Source organism: Zalophus californianus, chromosome 14 (genome assembly GCF_009762305.2).
Source record: "Zalophus californianus isolate mZalCal1 chromosome 14, mZalCal1.pri.v2, whole genome shotgun sequence".
Taxonomy (NCBI): Eukaryota; Metazoa; Chordata; class Mammalia; order Carnivora; family Otariidae; genus Zalophus; species Zalophus californianus.
Genome location: NC_045608.1, coordinates 55,440,617 through 55,464,058, shown reverse-complemented (window position 1 = coordinate 55,464,058; position 23,442 = coordinate 55,440,617). Strand labels below are relative to the sequence as shown.

At 34.1% G+C, this 23,442-nt stretch overlaps 1 protein-coding gene and 1 long non-coding RNA gene across 14 annotated transcripts in view; one reads left to right on the top strand and one right to left on the bottom strand.

Annotated features, from left to right (window-relative positions):
• The window catches only part of NOL4 (nucleolar protein 4), a 412,809-nt gene that overhangs the window by 156,076 nt on the left and 233,291 nt on the right, over positions 1–23,442 (top strand). Inside the window, exon 1 of one of the 13 annotated variants that reach the window (XM_027577296.2) lies at positions 21,539–21,658. The exons of the other annotated variants lie outside the window; for them this stretch is intronic. The gene's annotated coding sequence lies outside the window, so the exon portion shown is untranslated. Of the gene's footprint in view, positions 1–21,538; positions 21,659–23,442 lie in introns of those variants that run through there. 13 annotated transcript variants of the gene reach the window in all.
• Positions 14,376–23,442, bottom strand: part of LOC113913212 — a 29,169-nt gene continuing 20,102 nt past the window's right edge. Inside the window, exons 3-4 of the long non-coding RNA XR_003517125.1 lie at positions 16,295–16,446; positions 14,376–14,447 (exon numbers count right to left, since the gene is read on the bottom strand). This is a non-coding gene — a long non-coding RNA (uncharacterized LOC113913212). The remainder of the gene's footprint in view (positions 14,448–16,294; positions 16,447–23,442) is intronic.

Here is a 23,442-nt window from a genome sequence, read left to right as displayed (position 1 = left end):
TGTCTGAGTTATAATTTCACTTCCAAGAATTACTCTTAGAAACATATACTAAACAGTCATTATAGGTGTAAATAGATAGATATTATCTGGCAACAGAGATGTTTACTGAAGCATTATCACAACAACAATAACACAATAAGTAAACCTAAATGTTCTACAGTAATGGACTAGTAGTGGACAGCTAGTACCTCTTTTTTCACTGATGTATCTTAAGTGCCTAGGAAAGTGTCTGGTAATATTAAATACTCATAAATATTTGTTTAATTAATGAACATTTTAATAGAAAATTACATTATCATTAAAATATTAGCTTTGAAGAATAGTTATTGACTATTCCATATTGATATGGGAAATATCCATGATATAATTTTAATTGACAAATAAGTTTGCCAAATTTATATATGCAGCATGTTTCCGACTTAGCAAAATATTTATTTTTTTGTTTGTGTGTTTATTACATGACATTATACAACACCACAACAATATGAAGAATGGCTAGCTTTAAGTTATATTAAATGTGATTTTTCTTTAGTCTTTTTAATGTTTAAGTATCTATAATGAGCTTATATTATTTTAATTTTTAATAAATATAATGCATACAACTAGTTTAAAATCTCAAATATTAAAATAGCATATACAAAAATACATCAATGCCTTACCTAATCTCTCCTCTTCTTGCTTCATGAAGATAACCGTTTTCAAATATTTTAACTGTTTCTTTTTCATTTCTAACACATTTCTAAATAACCACTACTTCTTGCTATTTTTTTTTTGGTTTATATTTTGGACATCATATTTATCTCTTTCCTGTCTTCCCAATTTTGTTATATCACATTTTTTAATTAAAAAATATTTAACTTAATTATTGTGTAAATGGTATTCATGGATGACCATATCTCCTTCTCTATAAAACTTTTTCTATTATTTCTTTCCTAGAGAAAATAAATGCCTAATTTTTTATTTGATTGTATTTCTATATTTCTATTATTTTGTAGATCCATTATCTAACACAAACAGGGATATTTCAATTATCTTTTTTGTTACATTTGTGCTTTTAAGAAATTTATCTATTTCATCTAATTTACTTAATTTTTTGGCTTAAATGTTTAGAATATCATTTTATTACCCTTTTAATGTTTGTAGAATCTTCCTTTGACACCATTTCTCATTTCTGATATTGGTAATTTATATATTTTGATTTTGATTTTCATGAACAGTTATTCCAAGGGATTAATGAATTTTTACTATTTTCAAAGAACCAACTCTAGCATATTGCTTCTTCTCTATATTTTTTATATTTTCTACTTAAAATGATTACCACTCTTAATTTTTAATGGTTTACTTTATTCTTCTTAGTTTCATTTGTTTTCTTTTTCTAGCTTCTTAAGTAATTTTAGCTTCCTCGCATGTACATTTTGTTTTCATATTAATTAAAATGAACGTATTTTTAAAATTTCCTTGTGATAGTCAAGTCATGGATTATATAGAAGTAAGTATTCAATTCTTTGTTTTTTTTGTGAGTTTTTTAAAGATTTTTAATTGTCTTCTATATGATTTACATACTTCTAAATTTACTGAGATTTGTTCCATGGTGCAGTATATGATATGACTTGATGGAAGTTTCGTGTACACCTGAAAATAAGAGTATTCTGTAGTTGTGTTGTGTATTACTCTATATATGTCAATTAAGTCAATTTGGTTGATAGTGTCATTCAAATCTATATCCTTACTGGTTTTTATCTACTTGTTTTATTAATTACTCAGGAACATATATTAAAATCTCCAACATAATTTTACATTTATCTGTTTCTCCCTTTAATTGTCCATTTTTGCTTCATGTATTTTCAAGCTCTGTTATTAGATGTATACACATTTAGAACATGTCTTCTTGATAAATTGACCCTTTGTCTTTATAAAATCTACTTTTATATCTCTGGTAATACCTTTTTATCTTAAAATTTATTTTGTGTAATGCTAATATAGCCACACCAGATTTCATACAAATGGTGTGCCCTTTTCTGTCATTTCTTTTCACCTACCTGTTTCTTTACATTTAAAATACAGCTCTGTATGACATATATCGTTGGGTGCCCCTCACCACCTCTTTCTCTGTAGACTGACAGATAGATACATAGATAGATAGATAGATAGATAGATAGATAGATAGATAGATAGATAGATAGATATGTACATAGTTAGGTAGGTAGATAGACCTAGATCTAGATCTAGGTATATGTCTCCAGTCTGACAGACTCTAATTGGAATATTTTTAGTTCTAATTTTTTTCATGGTTATCTAAGAACTTCAATATGTATCTACCTTATTATAGCACACTTTTTTAAAAAAAGATTTTATATATTTGTTTGACAGAGAGAGAGGGCACAAGCAGGGGGAGCAGCAGAGGGAGAGGGAGAAGCAGGCTCCCCGCTGAGCAGGAACCAGACATGGGGCTCAATCCCAGGACCCTGGGATCATGACCTGAGCTGAAGGCAGATGCTTAACCAACTGAGCCACCCAGGCAACTATAGCACACTTCAAATTAATTCTTTACCATTTTATTTTTAATGTAAGAATCTTAACATCATTTATATCCAATTGCTCCCTTTTTTGTACTATTTTCATGTTTCACTTCATAATTTATAAACTCCATGTTTATAATATCATTTTTGCTTTTAACAGCCTTTTAAAGAGAGTAAGAAAGATTAAAAAATAGACTTTCCTATTTTCTATATACTTATCATTTCTTTCACTTTTAAGCTGAGTTTCTGTCTGGAATTATTTACTTTTGTACTGAAGGATTTACTTTATCATTTTTGTTGTACAGATTCTGCTAGTGACAGATTCTTTCACTCAGCTGTTGCTTAGTGGATATATCTTTATTTTGCCTTCATTTCTCAAGGACTTTTTCACTGATTGTAGAATTCTAGGTTATATAATGCTTTAAAGATTATGTTTTTTATGTTCTGGGTTGAATTGTTTATTATGTGTAGTCAGCAATCATTCTTGTTCTGTACATTATGTGAAAATAAATGAGGACCAACCAAATGAGAACAGGCAAAGGCTATTTATTCAGAGCTTGCTATAGCAAGAGTCAGCCACCATTACTTATGTTTGGCAGAAATTCAAAGACAGCCAGAGGAATGGGAAAGCTTTATAATGAAAAAAAAGAAAGGCTTCAAGAATGCCCTGATTGGAAGCTGTTTGCCTGGGGAAGCTGGAAGTGGGCTAATTAGAAGTGGTACATTCTATGCAATTAGGGGTGCACAGGGCTTGCTTTGGTTAGTCATAAGTTGGATGTGGGACAAAAATTAGGGAAGCTGTCAGTTATTAATCAGGTCCTGGCCATTTTGGACCAATTGTATAGGTGTTTTTGTTGGGCTTTTTAGGCTGGTTGCTAGAGATAGTCATCTGATTTCCTACACATCTGACTTATAAAAAGTAGTCTGACTTCCTGGGCTAGTTACTGTAGAAAATGGGTGGGTTTTCTGGGATGGTTGCTGCAGATTGTGGGTCACAGTTCTACTTTTGTACACAGTTTGGCCATTATCCATATGTATATTCATTCTTTCAGCTATGTGTATTTTGTCTCTGTCTTCTCTTAAGATTTTCTTTTATTTTTGGTTTATAACAGTTTGCCTATGGAATGCTCAGAGATGTGTGTGTGTGTGTGTGTGTGTTGTGTAAATTCTGATTAGGGTTTGTTGAATTTTTTAAATCTGTGGGTTGAGATTTCTCATCAGTTTCTTCAATTTTTCAGACTTCTCTTTTCCAAAAACATTTTCAGTCTCATTTTCCCTCTTATCTCCTTTTATTCATTTGCATAATTATGTGTCTATTATTGATATAATGCCACAGATAACTGACATTTTTACTGTCATTTTTTAAACAATCTTTTTTCTTTCTGTGCTTTTAGTTTAGATAGTTTCTTTTCACTTGACTTCAAATTCACTTATCCTTTCTTTACCCATGTCAAGTCTTCTTTTAAACTCATCTAATAAACTTTAGTTTCAGGGAATGTATTCTCTAACTCCATAATTTCTGTTTGGTACTTTTTTATTGCTTCCAGTTTTCTGCTGAAATGTGCTATCACTTCACCCAATATATTAATCTTTTGCTGTAAGTTGTTTAACATATTAATAATGATTATTGTAAAGCCCAGGCATGCTAATTTCAATAATTGAATTATCAATGGATCTTCTATTTACTTTGCTTTCTCTTTATTATGGGTAATATATCCTTTCATGTATCTTGTAAAGTTTTATTTTTTTTCTGAACATTGTTATAAAAGAATGGTTGAAGTACAGGTATTGTTTTGATTTCTTTCCCAGGTAATATAGCCCTTTCACTTGTCTGGTGGTTAGGGTAAGGAGCTAATCATTCCAAATTCCTCTTATAGATGGGCCACAGTTTTAATTATATTGAGTTAATCTTTGGTTTTATCAGTATTTGGGTAGAGAGGGTATTGTATTGCAGTTTTAAGTATGTTTGTTCACTATTTAATTCAAACTGGAACGTGTTTTGAAATAGAGTTACTGCAAGAATGCTTAGGAATAAGCTAATTTTCTAGGGGATTTGTCTTGCTGTTTTTTGCTTTGTTATTACTATATATTTTTACAATGGATTTTTATTTTTTATTTTATTTATTTTAATTCAAGTATAATTAATACATGGTGTTATATTAGTATCAGGTGTACAATATAGTGATTCAACAATTCTGTACATTACTCAGTGCTCATCATGATAAGTGTCGTCTTGAACACCTTTACCTATTTCACCCATCCTTCCACACACCTCCCCTCTGGCAACCATCAGTTAATTATTTCTATTTCTAAAAACCCCAAAAGAAGGTTTAAAATAATAACATAACAGCTAAGTGAATTGTCAGTGTGTCTTTTATTCACCAAGGACAACTTTTATGCTTGGAACAGAACATTTACAGTTAGTTGTTCTTGTTTGATTATTACTCAGTCTATTAAAATTGTAAATTTTAACGCATAGTATTTCTTAAACCTTAATCTCAACTTGTAGATATTTTTTTTTATAAACTGGTACTTTTTTTTTAAAGATTTTATTTATTTATTCATGAGAGACAGAGGGAGAGAGAGAGGGGGAGAGAGAGAGAGAGAGAGAAGCAGAGGGAGAAGCAGGCTCCCAAGGAGCAGGGAGCCCGATGCGGGACTTGATCCCAGGATCCTGGGGTCATGACCTGAGCTGAAGGCAGACGCTTAACCATCTGAGTCACCCAGGTGCCCATAAACTGGTACTTTTTATGTTAAAAGAATGCTTAAGAATAAGCAGTTTCTCTTTGCATTATTTCTCCTCCATAGCTGCTTCCTGTTAACATTTGAGGAGGGGAGGAAGAAGAATTGACATACTAAGATGCTAGTTTTTACATTTGGAGCTATTTTCAGTTTTTAAACCATTCTGCATGACCAAACTGTCATCTAGTGTTGCCTGACTTTTCCTCATCCCTGTGAAGTCTCCCCAGCTGTAGCAGGTCTGTGCTTCCATTGTTCGTACGCGTTCATGCCCACCACCAGGTGTAGAAGCTGCAGCACCACGTTGCTCACCTCCTGTTTCTTCTTATCTCACTGGCTTTTCCTTCTCATGTTGTTTCTTAATTTTTCATCTTTTGTCACATCTCTTAACTTTGCGGCACCTTGTGGCTCAGTCTTTGAGTATTTTCTATTTTCTATGTGCAATCACTCCTTTGGTGATATCAGACTTGTGTGTTACACATTTCATCTATGCAATGACTCATAGTTATATCTCCAAACCAGACTTCTGCTATTAACCCCAGACGTGTATTCCCAACTGCCCATTTGACATTTCTATTTGGACATAGAGATCTTTTTAAAAATTTTTAAAAAGATTTTATTTATTCTGGAGAGAGAGAGAAAGAGACTGCACAAGTAGGAGGGACAGGGGAAGAGGGAGAGAGAGAATCTCAAGCAGACTCCACCCTGAGCATGGAGCCCAACATGGGGCTCGATTCCAGGACCCTGAGATCATGACCTGAGCCTAAACCAAGAGTCAGATGCTTAACTGACTGCACCACCCAGGTGCCCCTATAAACATCTTGATACATCCAGATTTTAACTCTTTACAAAATAATCGATCAGTCTCTCTCCACGGGCATTTTTGTCCACCTCAGTGGCAACTCCATCCTCAGTTGCTCAGACCAAAATACCTGGAGTTATCTATGACTTTCTTCTTTATAGTACTCAGCATTCTCTCAATCAGATAATTTTCTGGTTCTTTTATCTTCAGAGTGTATCCAGAATCTGGATGCTTAACTCCACTTCCAAACCTATTCTCCTAGTCCAAACCACCAGCATCATATGCCTGGCTTATTCAAGTAGCCTCATATCTAGTCTCCCTGCTTCCACTCTTGTCTCCTCTTCTGTCTTACAGTATATTCTCAACCTGGTGATCCTTTTGAGGCCTAAGTCAGATCATGTTACTCTTTTGCTGAAAACTAGTCAGAGGCTTCCCTATGTCTAGTGTAAAATTTGAAGTCCTTTATATGGGCTGGCCACAATGAGCTTCTTGCTGTTCCTCAGACATGCCAGGTATACACTGGTCTCAAGGTTCTTTGTGATTATTAATTTTGCCTTAAATTTTCTAATCTACATTTCTTGCCCTATCGCCTCCTTCAAGGGTTTGCTCAAATATCATCTTCTCAGTGAGTTCTTAAGTGACCAGTTTATTTAAGTTGCAAACTCTATATACTTCCCCACCTTATATTGCCCTGTAACATTATTTTCTTCAACTGTCTATGTAATTAACTTTAGTATTTTATTTTCTCCTCTCTCCTAATTAGAAAATCAGTGGGGTAAAAGGGATTTTTTCCTATTTTATGTTGTATCCATAGAACAATTCCTGACACGTAGAAGGTATTTTAATAATGTTTCTATATATTAGTAGCTGTTCTTTTGTCCCTTGGTTTGTCCCTATTGGTTCATATTGCCACGTGTGTCCTTTACATTATGACAATCTAAAGGCGAAGAGGTTTTGTTGGTTTACAGTGATGCCTGGCCCCCTTCATACATTGTTATATTGATTATGTTAGAGTTTTGGGATTATTTTTACAGTTAAAATAGAAAAAGCAAACACAGTTTTCTTGAACAAAGTTTAAATGTTATATTAGAGAAAGGAACATATATTTGTACTCCATCTTTCAAAAACTCCTTTGTAAATATTAAAATACTTTTCAAATATAAGGAATTAAAATATTTTGCATAGTAGACAGCTTTGGAATAATTTAGTACTGATTTGACATGCAAGCTCTCTACTAGAAACTACATGCTGCTTTTAAATATTGTGGAGCCTACAGCGTAAGCAAAGTTTGAATATTCAAATTCCATGTAAATAATTTAATATTTTTATAACAGAGTTCCAAAATACTTTTCCCTTTATAGCATATTCAAGACTAATTAAATACCTATTGCTAATAGCAATACCTATGCTCATGTACCATATTTTAATCAGGTGTAAAGACTCCTAAATAATTGAAGCCAACAGAAAATTAGGAGTACCTGCTCATGTTTAAGAATGGAATTAGAGTGGAGGTGGGGAGGGATGGGCAAAATAGGTGAAGGGCATCAAGAGTATGCTTATACTGATGAGCTCTGAGTGATGTACAGAATTGTTGAATCACTATATTGTACACCTGAAACTAATATAACACTGTATGTTAACTATACTGGAATTAAAATAAAAATTAAATAATGGAATTAAAGAACTTTGTATTTTAATGTAATGAAATGATAAAAATCTCTTGAGAGCTATTTTGATAATTCTCAAGAGTGAATAAACCATCTAAAACTAAGGGATGTTTTACCATCATAACTTTGCAGTGACTAAAAAGTCTAACCCAAATTTACCTTCTTTTTTAGATTAATTATTCATGGCCAATATTTTAAAAATTTATATAGACATTACTTTGAATCTCTGTGTAAATATCCCCAGCAAATTTCAAATTGTTATTTTTGTTGTTAGAATATGTACTTGAAATCACTTCATCCTAAGAGATTGCTTATATTTTTTAGAGATTGATAATCCCCAAGTCAAACTCTTTAGAGTTGTGTTTTTAAAGTTGTTTAGATATTTAAAACCACTCAAAGTGTTATATATGGCAAAAAATTTGAACTTTTTGCTTGGAAATTTCCTCACACAATCAAGCAGAGTCCTTAATTAAATCAAAGAAACCAATGTTCTAAAAATTCCCACAAATTAAATACTTAGCAATTTTTATATATCCTAATTTTTTATATCTCCTGTCAGAAATTCTTAGCCCTTAATCCCTATCATCAGATTATTTAATTAACAGATTATTTAAGGTTATAAAATAGTTATTTTACTATGTAGTAGTCAGGAAACATAGATTCTAATTAAAAACATCTAAAAAAATCTTCTAATTAAAATATAAAATGAGGAATCATCATTTTAGTGCATTTCATAGTATAATAGTATACCAATCCATTGTAGAGTATTTTTTTTAAGGGGGAAACTCATTTGCCTGCTGAAATCCTTGTTAGTATCACAAATAAGAAAAGTCATGCATTTTAGTCTTTATTATTATTTGCATTTTAGTCTTAAAAAAAGAAAAAACTCATTTCTTTTGATGAAACTATTGGGTATTCAATTTTAGGATGTTTGATATTAAAATTTGAGCTCTGGATTTTAGAATGCATTGTGACATCATTTTAACTTCAGTGGGATGTAGGCCGAATGAATTTAACTGAAAGAGTAATAGAAGCCAATTTATATGAAGATTCATAAGCTGCTATTGGCTTTGAGTTGATGGTTTAACTTTCAAATAAAATTAATAAATACCAAGTGTCAAAGATACACAATCAAATGGAATTATGAGATGATTGGTGATATTTGAGAAAATAAATTACGTGTGTGTGTGTTCTCTTTCAAGCACCTGATCTCCCTTCTAACACTTCTTAAAACCGCACTAAACTAGATTTCTGAGCTAATTTCTAATAAGATTGTACTCCTTTCTCTTGAGAATGTAGTGATATCCTTATTTGAATAACTCTTATTATTCAAGTTAATTGCCTATTTTATTGAGTTGGTTTAGTAAAACCAAATAACTTTCTACATAGATTAATAAAATATACAATAAATATTGTATATCTTAATTTTTTGGCATAAAACCAGATGTTTATAAATTACATATATACTAAAAATGTTAGAGGGAACAAAAGTTATAATTTTGGAAATTTTTATGCATTAGGATGATCATAGTAGAATGCTTTGGGTGTAAACCATCTGGAATATGGTTGGAAGATTTGTAAGACTTGAATGATGATTTTCAAGTCTAGGGAAATCAATGATACATAATGACAAACTACAGAAATTTATATATGATAAATTATATCATGATTAATAGTACTATTGAATTATATTTCATATTTCACAAGTATTTATATTTATATTATGTGTTATTAATAATAACACGTATTTGTTTTGCATTTTCAAATTTCAAAGACCAATTTTCATAATAATGATCTGGGAATATGGATATTTCATAGTTTGGAATGCATGCTAATCTACCAGAATAAAATATACTCTAGCATATGATCCTCAAAAACAGTTCTTCCTTATGGATGATTAAATGTCAGACTCTGTAATTTCACTGACACTACTTCAGATGAACTTATGAATGGAGGTTATAGGATCCCAGGCTTTTGTGATACTGTAATATAAGTGGAAAGAGAAAAGGACATGTGCCATGGGGCTCTATTCAGTCTCTACAATACAATGAGTATAACCATAGTAATATTTACGTACAGTGTTAATGACTATTCTATATTGTAACCATTGTTTCTCTTTATTCCTTGACCGTCTTCATTAAAATTTCAACAAATAAGAGAAGTTAGCAAAGGGGACTGTCCAGTGGCCCCTGCTTTACTTTGCTTGGACTCATTTGATCCTTTACTAACACTCATCTTGCACCAATAAAAGAGTAAATATGTTTTGTGTTTCATAGGTGACAGTGTGTTGCTTGTACTCTGTAAGTTGTACTTGACTTCATATGATGGTCTTTATATCATAATAATTAATTCTTTATAAACACAAGAACCATTCAGCCATACCAGTTAGTATATGGCAAGGAAGAAAAAAAATAGCAGTTTTCAACTATGTGAATAGAATTGTTTTCTCTACATTAATTTAATCATAGTAAAGGCTCTTTTGTAGAATTGCTACAATGTATTGCTTTTAAGTAGTAAGACAATCTCACTTTGAGAGAAAATAATTGAGCTTTAGTGTAACATTCAGTGATACTCTCTTGATATAACTAGTTTTATATTAATTAATTATTAGCACATAATAATAAAGCAGTTCCTAATGTCTGGAAACAGTAGTATTTGTTTACATTTTTGTTGCCCTGGTTTATAAAGTGCATTTAGAGACATTATTTGGGCATAAAGGTGGACAGGATTGTTTTTCTCACATGCCCACTTAAAAAATGTAAAAGCTCAGACTTGAAGAGATGACTTTTCAAGTGTCCAGTAACACTACCCAGGCAAGAATAAAGGTCTCCATCTAGTTCTTATTTTAATAGCCAATCTTTTTTTTCTTTAAAAGCACAATTTTTTTTAAAGATTTTATTTATTTGGCGGGGGGAGGGGGAGAGCAAGCACAAGTAGGGGGAGTGGCAGAGAGAGAGGGAGAAGGCTCCCTGCTCAGCCCCAATGTGGGGCTCCATCCCAGGACCCTGGGATCATGACCTGAGCTGAAGGCAGACGTTTAACCAACTGAGCAACGCAGGCACCCCTAAAGCATAATTTCTGTTGTCAATTAGAGATTGCCAAATTTTGATATAAATAATTACATATATGGTATCATAAACATATTTTGGGGGGTTAGGCAGACTGCCAATGGGAGAAAAAAATGTAAGATAGTTAATGGGTAAAATTGAGGGCACTGAGTAACAGGATGATAAAGATCAAAAATGCCATTTAACTTATTTTGGGAAGGCAAACTATTTGCTCAGTGCTTACCCCTATGAGAGAGTCATTGCCCTGAAACTTTGGCTGGTGGTTTTACACTGCTGCTAGTCAAGGTTGCTGTCTTTTCAGATTGATTTCCCTAAGGTCTGATCATCTCTGCTGGATCAAATCAAGATACAACTGTGGCTTTTCTTCTCTGTTCATTTCATTTGGGTTCAATTATTCATCTTTTGCCCATGTCTCGGAATGAGTGAGAAGGTAAAAATTACCAAAGGTGAATGACCTCTTCAGGAGCAGGGATCCATTACTGATATAAAAGACAATATAGCATCAACAAGTAAATTCTCTTTGTAATTTTATGATGTAGTTGATTGAATGATGAGTGGTGTTTTGCATGACAAATTTTGTGATGACTAACCAGTTCTGAAATTGGCAGTCTTTTTGGTTTGTGATTTGCATTCACTTCACATATTCCAAACATTTAATTCTGGATATAATTAATTTTTCATATGAATGTGCACTGTTGCTTTCTACTTGCTGCTAACCAAGTCAAAATGACTTCTTTCTATGATATTATATTGATATATTTTACATCTACATGCCTATTTTAATTTTGATATAAAATAAAATTTTGATACAAAAATTTTTGGTATATAAAAATATGTGTGTATATATATTGCATGGATATATAAAAATGAATATTTGAATATATTATTAGTCATTTTTAAACATTAGCTCTCCCCTTTGGCATATTCTCAAACTTAATTAAACTTGTCTCTTAGACATTTTGAGCATTTCAAATGAGGAATGGAATGGAAACAACAGGTATTACTACTCCAAAATATTACATATATCTGAAGAGAGGATAATGTTTATATCTTTAGTTAACTTATAATATTCTAGCGGAAGTTTACTAGAAGACTTCTTCAGGAAAGAATTCATGCTTGTCGAGGTTCTGCCATGTCTCTTTCTTGCCCCTCAGGTGAGGCTCATGTATTTAACTGGAAGTTAAGGTCCATTACCCAGTGCTGTATTTTTATATCTCTCTAAAGCATTTAGTTATTATCTTTCATTATCTCTCTTTTAGGTGACTTCTACAGCTGTTTATCTTCTTTTGTCCCTTCAAATGAATCTTTATGTTACTTACTAGCATTCTAGGCTTTGATAATGCTATTTCTTATTTTAATTCTTCCTTTTCTTTTTTTTGACCATTTTCCTTTTTCTCATTTTTCCATGTCCCTGCTTTATCTTTTGTCCTATTCTGATTGACTGAATGTCTTTTCTGGTATATATCATTCTAAATAATACATAATTGGTTTCTTTGGTAATTGAAGGAAGAGCGAGTTTTTAATAATGTATCTAGAGGAGTTGTAGCAACTATGATAAGCAATATTAACTCTCTACTAATTGTTCACTCTTTCTAAATACTGTAAGATACAACAGTTATTTAAGACATGATCCCTTAACCTAATGAATTTATAATATTGCTGGTTAAAAATATCACATTATATATAAATAAAATAAACTGTTGATGTTAAAACAAACTGGCTATACTTTCCTTCATTTATGCATAGTTCTTATCAGTTACTATTCCACTAATGTAGAGCTGATGAAAACAACAAATTTATCCTCCCTCAGCTAACCCAATAGTGTGACTCCAGCAGACCAAGGATATGTGCCTTGAAAGAATATATTTAGCCAGACCACTGGTCAACCTTCTTGTGGGAACATTTTAGTGTTCTGGTCACTATCCCCTAAGGTCACCTTGTGCATATGATAATCTTCCAAAGAGCTCTTGAGCTGTCTCCACTTAAAATCACTGTAATAAACAGTAGAAGAGACTAATTTGCTCTTCTTTCCCCATACAGCTAGGTCTGTAGGATTAGAGTGTTGGTGATAACACCTTATTGAATTTTTCTTATTCACCATATCTTGAAGAGCACCATTAAGATAATTTATTATCTTAATACTAAATGTTATTACTAAAACTATTGTGTGTAAGATTAATGTTTCTTTATTCAACACTAATTCAACACAAGCATCTTTCAAATATTTATTATGGGCTACTGACTAAGGCAAACACATGTGTATACTCCTAGTTCTTAATTATATTCTCTCTGAAATTTTTATATCTTATATTTAACTGACTGCTGCGTGATAATATAAAACTGGTTTTTGTTTTATAACACACCTTAGGATTTCTTTCTGTATGAAACTCAGACCACTTAAGTCATGTCAGCCTTGTATATTCCTTCAAGTTAATTTGAAGTTCTGTTTTCTGAAGAAAAAGTACTGAATGTCTGAGAAATAAATACTTTTGCAACCTGGAATAGTCACATTGCAAGGTAGAATGTGATGTCTTTCCATCCACGTAGAACCTTTATTCTGAAGAGGTCAAGGTGTTGCCTACACATTTATCTCATTTCCACCCAGATTTTCTTTCACTAAATACTAAAACACAGAGAAGTGAAATTTCTTGTCCTGGGTCATGTAGCCCTCTTCCTTAGCCACTGACTATGTACCTTTCCTGTGTCCTGGTTTTCTCTACAGTGTGGCTCACAAGTATGTCCAGTTTCCTCCTAAACTAATGAATTAGGCCAACCAGCAAATATTGTGCATCTGCTGTTACTAGGTATTATTCTAGGTACTTGGGATAAATCAGCAAACCAAACAGAAAAAAGAAAAAAAACCTTCCCTTGTCCCCCTGGCACTTACATTTTAATGGGAGGAAGGGGATAGAATGGGGGACACAGACAATAAACATCATAAATTAATATTACCTAGCATTATGATGAGAGGAAAAATCAAAGGCAAAATAAAGTAGGAAAAAGTTAGTGAGGTAGGAACATATAAATAGGTTAATGCAATTGTTGCAGAAATAACTTAAATTCCTAGCTGTGTAAAATAATGTCAATAAAAACTGGTTCAGAATTGAAAATTAAAAGCAAGGTTGTTTGGGAGGTTTTTGCACATTCAAATTGAGGAGACTTGAATTTATTAATTCAATTTAGTAAACATTTATTAGAACCATTCTGTACAAAGTACGATTCTAGTGGTTTGGAGTATAAGGGTTGATCTAGTGCATATTCTGCTCTCAAGCTGCCCAGAGTTTGAAGGACAAGATATTCTGGTTATCTTTCTCTGCATAAAAATAACACCTCAAGGTGTAATTGTTTAAAACAATAAACATTTTATTATCTTGTGATTTACTGGTTTGACAGCTTAGCTGGTAGTGCTTCTGCCTCTCCCGATGTTGGCTAGGATTGCAGTGGTCTGAGGGCTTGATTGGCATCAGAGGTGACTCATTCACATGGATGATGCCTTGGTATGAGAGGCGGGAAGGCTCATTTCAGGTAGGACATTGCGTCACTGGGACAGCTCATACTCTATGTGTCAGAGCCTCTTCACCTCTCAAATAGTTCTGCACAGGGTTTCTCCACAAGGTCCTTTCAGTAGGTAATGAGACGACTTCTCTGTTGGCTTAAAATGCAAAAGGTGAAGCTGACAAACCTTCTTAAGTGTTAAGTCCAGAACTTATACAGGGTTCCTTTCTCTGCATTCTAGTGGTTAAAAGGAGTCCCACCCAGGCCAACTCAGATTCAGGGAGAGTCTTTCACAAGGGGAAAACTGTGGGATTCACAAATCATCGGGGGCCATTTTTGGAGATGAACAATCTCAGGAGACAGTGCTTACGATATGTGCAGGATACTGTGGAAACACTGACGAAGGGCATCTGCCAGTCTGGAGATGCTCAAGTGAGGCTTCCAAGAACAAGAGAATGCTGAGCTGGTCTTACAGGAAAAATCCGAATTAGCCAGTAAATGAGGAAGAGGATATGCCAGCCAGAGAGAGAGAGAGAGAGAGAGAGAGAGAGAGAGTGTGTGTGTGTGTGTGTGTGTGTGTGTGTGTGTGAGAGAGAGAGTGAGTAAGAGAGAGAGCATGAGGCATTATACAAGACATGGTGTCAGAGGAGAGGACGATGTGTTCTGAGAACTTCCAGTTATTCAATATGGGAAGAGAGTACAGCCTCTTTAGGTAAATGCTGAGAAAGACGGCAAAAGGGGAAGACAGCTTTGACCCAGGGGTATTTTATAAAATGAGGACAGCACTATATCTCAAAAAGTTGTTGTGAAGATTAAATTATACCAAATATCCAGTATATATATATATATATATATATATATATATATATATATATAGTCAATATACTGGATAATTTCTAATACTTGTTTTGCCATGAAGAGGGTTTGAAATTCCCCCTGAAGCTGATGGTAAGCCAAGCATTCTGGAAGAATCATTTTGCTACATGGAATTTACAGCAGGGAATATCGTACATTTCATTATTATTATTATTTATAAATTGTGTGTTAGACATCCTTTATATCAGTGAAATTTATAATATATGCTCACTTTTTTTGAGAACTGGTTGTTAAACTTTTACCAGCACATCAAAAGTATTAAATCATTTTCCCATTTCCTGTATGTTCTGAACACTCATTCTCTACATTTCATGCATTTAACTCAATGTTTCCACCTGGATATATTCTACTATTCTATATTCCAATTCACTAATCCTCTCTACTTTTCTCTCCAACTATGATCAACAATAAAACCTATCTTAAATGCCTAATTGTAGTGCTCTCATATTTAAAATTATTGAATTTCCTTTGGATTCCCTTTTGTAAATTCCAGCTCTGACAAAATTCCCATCTCTTTTTCCACTTAATATAATAATCACAGTAATTTTAAAATCTACTTCTGATAACTCCAGTAACTGGCTATCTGTATCCTTCTATTGTGCTTTCTTATAAAATGTTTTTCCTCTCGATCCGGTTTCTTGGTAGGCCTTATAATTTTTTATTATAGATACTGTGTATGAAAAATAATAGATGGTCTTGGGAATGTTGTCTGGCTCTGGGAGAGTTTCCCTTACTTCCTTGTAGGCTGATAAGGAGACATAGATCATTTCACTCAAATCAAGGATTGAACTGATTTGATGTTGGGTCTCAGGTCTTATAACAAGCTTCCTTCCCCATATGTTTTTCCTCAGCTGAAGGGTGTGACCTTCCAGAGGTCGGAAGGATAGTCTGGATTATTTACAAAAAACCCTGCCCCTCTGCGGGTCCATGGCCCTTCAGTCCAGAGCAGAACTAAAGCAAACACTGCTGCATTTGTTTGTTTGTTTGTTTGTTTAGAGATCTTCTGCTTATCTTCTTGGGCTTTTGCTCTCTGCAACTTATAAATAGGCAAAAGTCTTAAGAACAAAGCCACAAGTTGTGGTCCCACTTCCATGCTGCTACCCTTTCTCTGGGATCTTGACTACTCACCATCTGGCTACCCACACTGGAAAAAGTGTGAAATCCATTTTATTTTCTTTACAGCTTTATGAGATTTCCAAAAGTTCTACTCTCTTCTCTGTCTCTTAACAATGTATGCTCATATTCTTGGTCTGTCTCTTCACATGAACACCAGCATTTGCCTAGAGTAAAAAAAAAAAAAAAGCTGCTTAGAGAATGTTAGTTCACAGCTCTCTGATTTCCTTCTCTCAGGGATCTTGGGCTCTCAAATCCTGGTTGCCTGCTAGCTGTCTGATGTCTTCAAACGGATTTCAGGCATATATTTTTTAAAATTAGCTTTTCTGGCTATTCTCAGTGATAGCATTGGCCCGCTCAAATCTCTTCCATTCTGGCTGCATCTACACACTCCTTTGATGATTTCATATGCCTGTACTAGGACAAAATTCTCTCCTAGGTCCTTTCATAGCATTCTGTGCATAATTTTATAATAATTATTATTCTGTTATTGTAAAGACTTGTGTATTTTTCTGTCTCCACTGCTGGACCATAAACCTGTCGAAGGCAGACTGTCTCATTTTTCTTTGAATTCCCAATATCTGGTGCATCATTGCACTGAATAAATGATTGTTTAATAAATAATTTAAAAGTGGGTGCGTGTGTATATCTGTAGATTTCTGGACTGATCAGGATGTCAATTATCTGACAGAATATATCAGAATTTGTTTCTCTCTCTCTATCTCTCTCTTTCTCTCTCTCTCTATATATATTAAAGATTTTACTTATTTATTTGACAGAGAGAGAGCACAAGGAGGGCAGCTGTAGGTGGAGGGAGAGGGAGAAACAGACTCTCAGCTGAGCAGCGAGCCCAATGTAGGACTCGATTCCAGGACCCTGGAATCGTGACCTAAGCAGAAGGCAGATGCTTAACTGACTGAACTACCCAGGCACCCCTATAATTAAGTTTCTTTAGTCATGTTTCACCTTAGGAAAATAAGAAGAAAATTACTTTTTCAAAGTAAAGGGAAATTACTTCTGTAGATCAACCATATATTATTTCATTTGCTGGGATAACATACTTTTAATTGACCATGAAATTTTTGAACATTGTAAACCCATAATAATTAGTTAATAGATGTATATTTCTCTTTTGAGATATTTTAGTATTTTTATATGTTATTTATTCACTTTGTTGTGGTAGGTATTACAATCAAACAGATGATGTGAAAAATACTATTGAATACACAAACAAGAACTTTTTTGTATTTATTCTTAAATTTCTTAGAATTTTTTTTAAAGATTTTATTTATTTATTCATGAGAGACAGAGAGAGAGAGAGAGAGAGGCAGAGAGAGAGAAAGGCAGAGGGAGAAGCAGGCTCCCAAGGAGCAGGGAGCCCAATGCGGGACTCGATCCCAGGACTCCGGGATCATGACCTGAGCCGAAGGTAGACGCTTAACCATCTGAGCCACCCAGGCGCCCTCTTAGTTAGAATTTGACCACTCCTTCTATGAAGTCTTCCCAGATTACTTAGGGAAGAGTTAGTTGATCCCTTTTGTAGCTGCCTATGGTCCTTTGTTGCTCTTTTATGACTGTTGCCAATTTGCATTATATAGATCTGTTTAACATTAGAATTTCGACCCTGTTTCTTTCTTTTTTTAAAAAAAATAGATTTTTATTTATTTACTTATTTGACAGACAGAGAGACAGCGAGAGAGGGAACACAAGCAGGGGGAGTGGGAGAGGGAGAAGCAAGCTTCCCGGTCGAGCAGGGAGCCTGATGCCAGGCTCAATCCCAGGACCCTGGCATCATGACCCCAGTTGAAGGCAGATGCTTAAGACTGAACCACCCAGGCGCCCCTCGACCCTGTTTCTACCACCCTTCCTATTTCCCAAGCTTGTGTCATTTTCCTCTCAAGCAGTTATAATCTACTTATATACTCACATTTTGACCCCTAACACACACACACACACACACACACACACACACACAGAGAGAGAGAGAGAGAGAGAGAGAGAGAGAGAGAGAGAGAGAGAGAGAGAGAACATGAGTAACTCTCTTGAGAGTAGATATTTCTCTGTGTTTGGTTTACTACTATGTCTCCAGCACCTAGAACCATGCCTGGCACATAGAGTATGTGTTGAATGAATGTCTGCTTCCTACATTAGATTATGGACTCACTGAGAACAGAAACCATGATCTAAGTCTTAGTATCTTGGTGTCTAGCATCATATTTACTAAAGCAGGTGCTAAATACTTTTGTAATAAGTGATAATTCATTCTCTTGTAAAACTAAAGGGATTATGGTTCTTGTGTTCAGATAATCCTACTTATTGTAATGTGTAGCTATTGTTCAGCAAATAGTTTTTAGAATTAGTATGCAAGAAGGCTACATATTGAAAACCATTCCTTGAATATTTATCTATTTATTTACTTATTGAACTTTATAAACCCATAATAATTATATATACAGATTTTTTATTTCTCTTCTGTTATATTTTAGAATCCTTAGATATAATATATTCACTTTGCTTTATAAGATATTGAAATCATATAGATGATATATGAAAAGTACTTTTGTACATTTACTGAGTACATATCCTATAGCAGATACTGTGTTAGAAATAGGAGCAACAGAACGAATAATATTTAGTCCCTGTTTTCAAAATCCTAAATAATATCTAACATTTACATCATATTTTGTGTATGCTAGGCACTGTTTTGAGAACTTTATATATATTTATTCCTTGAATTCTTATGAGAATTCCATGATAGAAGTACTATTATTTTACCCATTTTGAAAGTGAGAAACTAAGGCACAGACAGATTAGCAATGCAGTTTGTCATTAGAATCTGTGCTCAGTGTCCCGCTAAAGTCTAGAGACTGTACCTAAGCCTTTCTACCAAAGGTAGCCTTTTAGAAAAAATGGTTCTTGACCCACACTTTGCTCCCCTTGCCAAGGGCTCCGGTATCTCAGTTCCTGAGAACTGCTTTGGGGTTCATCTTCAAAGCTGGTTTTTAGAAAAAATGCTCTTTCCTCTACTCTCCCTATCTCTATTTCCCTAAGACAAACTTATTATTGTGGTTTAACAGACATACTGCTTATTATGTGAAAAATAGAAGATCAAAAGTCATACATAGGAGACAATCATAAAGCTCATAAATTTCTAACAGTGGGGATCTCTGGCATTCATATTATTTTAGTTGGTTATAACTTGCTTGCAAAATTCAAATTTAAGTTGTGGTACTATAGCATGACCTACTTAAATGCTTTTTTTTTTTTTACTAATAATATCATTTTTTAGAAGGGAGGGGAAATGGAAAATATATAATATGATTGATCTCCAGGTAGTTAGTCTAAAGGAATAGCAGATGGTAAACATTAGCTATTAGAGCAGGAAATTATTTCTTCAACATATTTTTTTTTAGCTAAGAGATTCTTTGAAAATGAGTAATTCTGGTTGGTTGATTTTGAAAGTAAACCATATGTTGTTTACATGTTTTGGCATTTATCCAGTTTCCCTGAAGATGAGAGTGAAAATGGAAAAAAAAAAGCCTTTTACTAATTAGATAATAATGAACATAATGAAAACAGGTGCCATAACTTTTTGAAATATGAGAATGTATCTTCAGAACATGCTCTGGGAATAGGATCATGAGGGAAAAATGTTCTGTATATGCCCATGTTGTGAGCACATATGTGTCTGGAGGTATAGCCCAAGGCACATATTAAACAAATTTAACTGCTAGTTTTTACTATGATAGAAATTAAAAAAAAACACAAATCAAAATGAGTTTTAAAATGCCCTGCTCATTTTATGTGAACAATTCAGTGTATATGCGTGTATTATCTGCGATCTTGACATTCTAGTTAATATCTTAAAGTTTTTCACACACATTTGAGTGAGAAACAAGAAGTAACTAAACAAAGCTAGATGATTCTCCTAGAAGGCAAATAGGACACTGAATCTCTCTAACCTATAGATCCCTTACCTCTGAGTGACAGCAGCACCCATGAAGTCATGTTCTCCCTCCACAGTCTGAAGAATGGATGTAGATGATGCAGATCATGCTGCTTCAGCCACAAAGGAGAACAGTTGCCACCCAGTATGGGGGAAGGGTGATGTGGTAAGAGCTTCTCCTGATAGAAAGGGTTGAGAAATGGAAGAGGTATTGGGGAAATCAAGAGGGGCAAAAAGGACAGTTTGGGTGACTCTCTGGGTGAAAGTCTCACTCATGGTGGGGTAGGAAACTGAACGTCTGCTGCTGAAAAGGGAAAAATTTCCCTGCCCTGTGTCTTTTCCGTCTAATGGATGAGATGGACATGTTTGAATTCACAGGAATGCCTTCTGAAGAAAAATGAATATCCCAAATGGTACAAAGTTAGGACTATTAAAATGCATGATCAACTTTTAAAAATATGTAATAATGTACGTGTTAATTATTTTCCAAAAGATATAACTGCTGTGTTTGAAAATAATACGTGAAACCTGCCCTTACACAATATGACCCGATACTGGCTCTCTTCTGTGGTTGCAAAGGCACTTAAATTCCACTGGTGATTATTTTTCTAAATGATTAACGCTTATTGTGATTATTCTCCAGCTAATATATGTATGCAAAATGTGGCTGCAGGGATTTGCTTTTGTTAGCATATCCCCTCCCCCACCCTGAAACCTCAAGCCTCCAGACGTTGATGCTGGAGAGAGAAAATGGATGTGTGTGTGTGTGTGTGTGTGTGTGTGTGTGTGTGTGTGTGTGTATCTAACCTTCAAGTTGATACATTGGTGATGATATACAAACAAACGAAAAAAAGATAAATCTTTCCCCTTGATAATGCCCTTCTCAACACATTAATATCATTTTCGAAAAACTTAACAGTAAGCAGAATGCATTAAATTTAAGTGGGGCTAGTGTCTTGAAACTGCTATACAAAGCAGTTACAACTGGAAATTTAATATAACTGAGAATGGCACTTTTATTAAATAATTCTGTGATCTTCCAGCCATGTTCTTAATCAGTGATCTCCCTGTAGCAAAATGCATAGATAATCAAGAACTCAGTCTGTCAGTGAACTTGTTGGTGGATTAAATCCTAAAGGAAGGAGCCCATAGCCCTGGAGGAAAACTGAGTACACGTTTCCCTGAGTCTTTGAAGGCTCATCTCGGTAGTCCCACTGCTAGAATGTGCTCTGTTGTCATAGCAACACCATCTCCTGCTTCATACAGGAAAGATTAGCTCTTACTGTGCAGAGGAGAGAATTTAGGGGAAGTCAGACTAATCCCTGGGTTCACTTGGAGAGAAAGGTTGGACCTCGCCTGAGGGATGCTGTCTCTGCAATGATAGAATTGGCTGCCACAGACACTGGTATTTAAGTTGAAGAGCAGAATTCACAGTAAGTGTCAACTCCTCCAGAGTAGAATATTGATGAATGAGGTTTGTCTAAGTCTTGTTGAAGACTGTCCCATGCAGCAGTGGGATGACAACAGGAGACTCTGATAAGACTGCCAATGTTTTCCTTGTTTAGGTGGTATTTAAAGGGTTGACCACATCAGAAACTTGAGGAAAAATTTTAGGTACTTTTGAAACATCCATCTAAAATCCTGGGAGCATGTCAAAATTAGATAAGCAAAAAAAAAAATGTATGTTTTTGGCGCTTAATTTATTTACCCTAGATTTTTGTGAACTTAAATTTAATATTCCATAGAGAAAGGAAAAAAAACTCATGAAAATATTTATTATTTCTAAGCAAGTGGGTTTCTTTAACACCAAAAGTAATAAGATTTCATTTTAGGATTGCAAATGTTTGTTTTCAATTATGTATACAGTTTGTGAAAATCCTTTTAGAAGCATGCAAGTGGTATGGTTCTTTTAAGGTCGTTAGAATATGATTAAAAAAGGTATTCTTTGGGGAAGATTAATTTATTTAAGTCTTCTCTTTGGTGCTGTTGTTCAACTTGTCAGCATAAAGTATGTGCAATGTGTAAATCTTTCAGGATTTTCTGTTGCTTGTCTAAAATGGATTTTAATCTGGGGGGCTATGTGGGTTAATTTTGTTTTTCCCCCTTGGTTTGTATGGGCACAATTCTTTCTATAATTACTAAGTAGTGCATGGATTCTAGCTTAAGAACTGGGAAACCTTGTTATGGGTTTGAAATGTTTGATATTGATATCCATTGTAGAGATATCTACTCATTGAAAACCTTAATTATTTCAAAGTACACTTTAATCCACATCCAAAAATAAAAAGAGTATTTCAAGCATATGTAGATTTCACGTACTATATTACTAATATGTAAACTGTGGTTTTGATGATCAATGTGTATTACCCTGAAGATATATATATATATATATATATAATATATATATATATATTTTTAAGTATTCCTGGTGAAGATTGTATCACGCTGCATCCATCATGTTTTTCAATTGCTTTGATCATGGCCATATATTTACAATGTGTATTTAGAAACTGGGTTTTGGTTCCTATGTACAAAATCTTAGGCTACTAATGTACTACCACACTACAACTAATATTGCAGTCTATGTTAAATATAGCCAATATCATAAAAAAATATTTGTTATTTGAAGTATACTGCTTTAATTTACCAAAATGAAAAGGATTTTTGGGTGTTCTTGTAAAAGGAGAGTGCAGATTACACATAGACTCCTTTTTTCTGAAACTTAATGCTAGAAGAGACCATAGGTCTTAGACCTGAAGGAACGGTTGTATTAAATGGCTACATTAAATTATTCTCTTTATATGTCAGGAAATATACACAAAACCATAAGGGTCACAATTGGCTGAATATCATTCAAGTTATAACTATGTAGAAGGCTGATGCTCTAAAGAAAATGGAGACAAAGCAGGAAGCCAGGGAGCCCCTCTCAGTAAATGACTGCAACTTATTACAACCACCTCTTTTCTATCAGTAGTTTAGGGTAGAGCCCTTAGAAATCACAAAGAGAAAGAAGCAAATCTACTATTTCTCTCCAGGCTTCCCCGCTCCCCTGTCTGAAAACAAACTGGAATAACTTATTTCTCTTCATTTATTGACTTGGCAAAAATGAGGAAGCCAATGACCCTATTCTAAAAGAGAAACTTCGGGTTCCCTATATGATGCCAGGCTCAAAATTAACACAACAGAACTGGGGAAGGGGAAGGATGGCTAGGTAAAA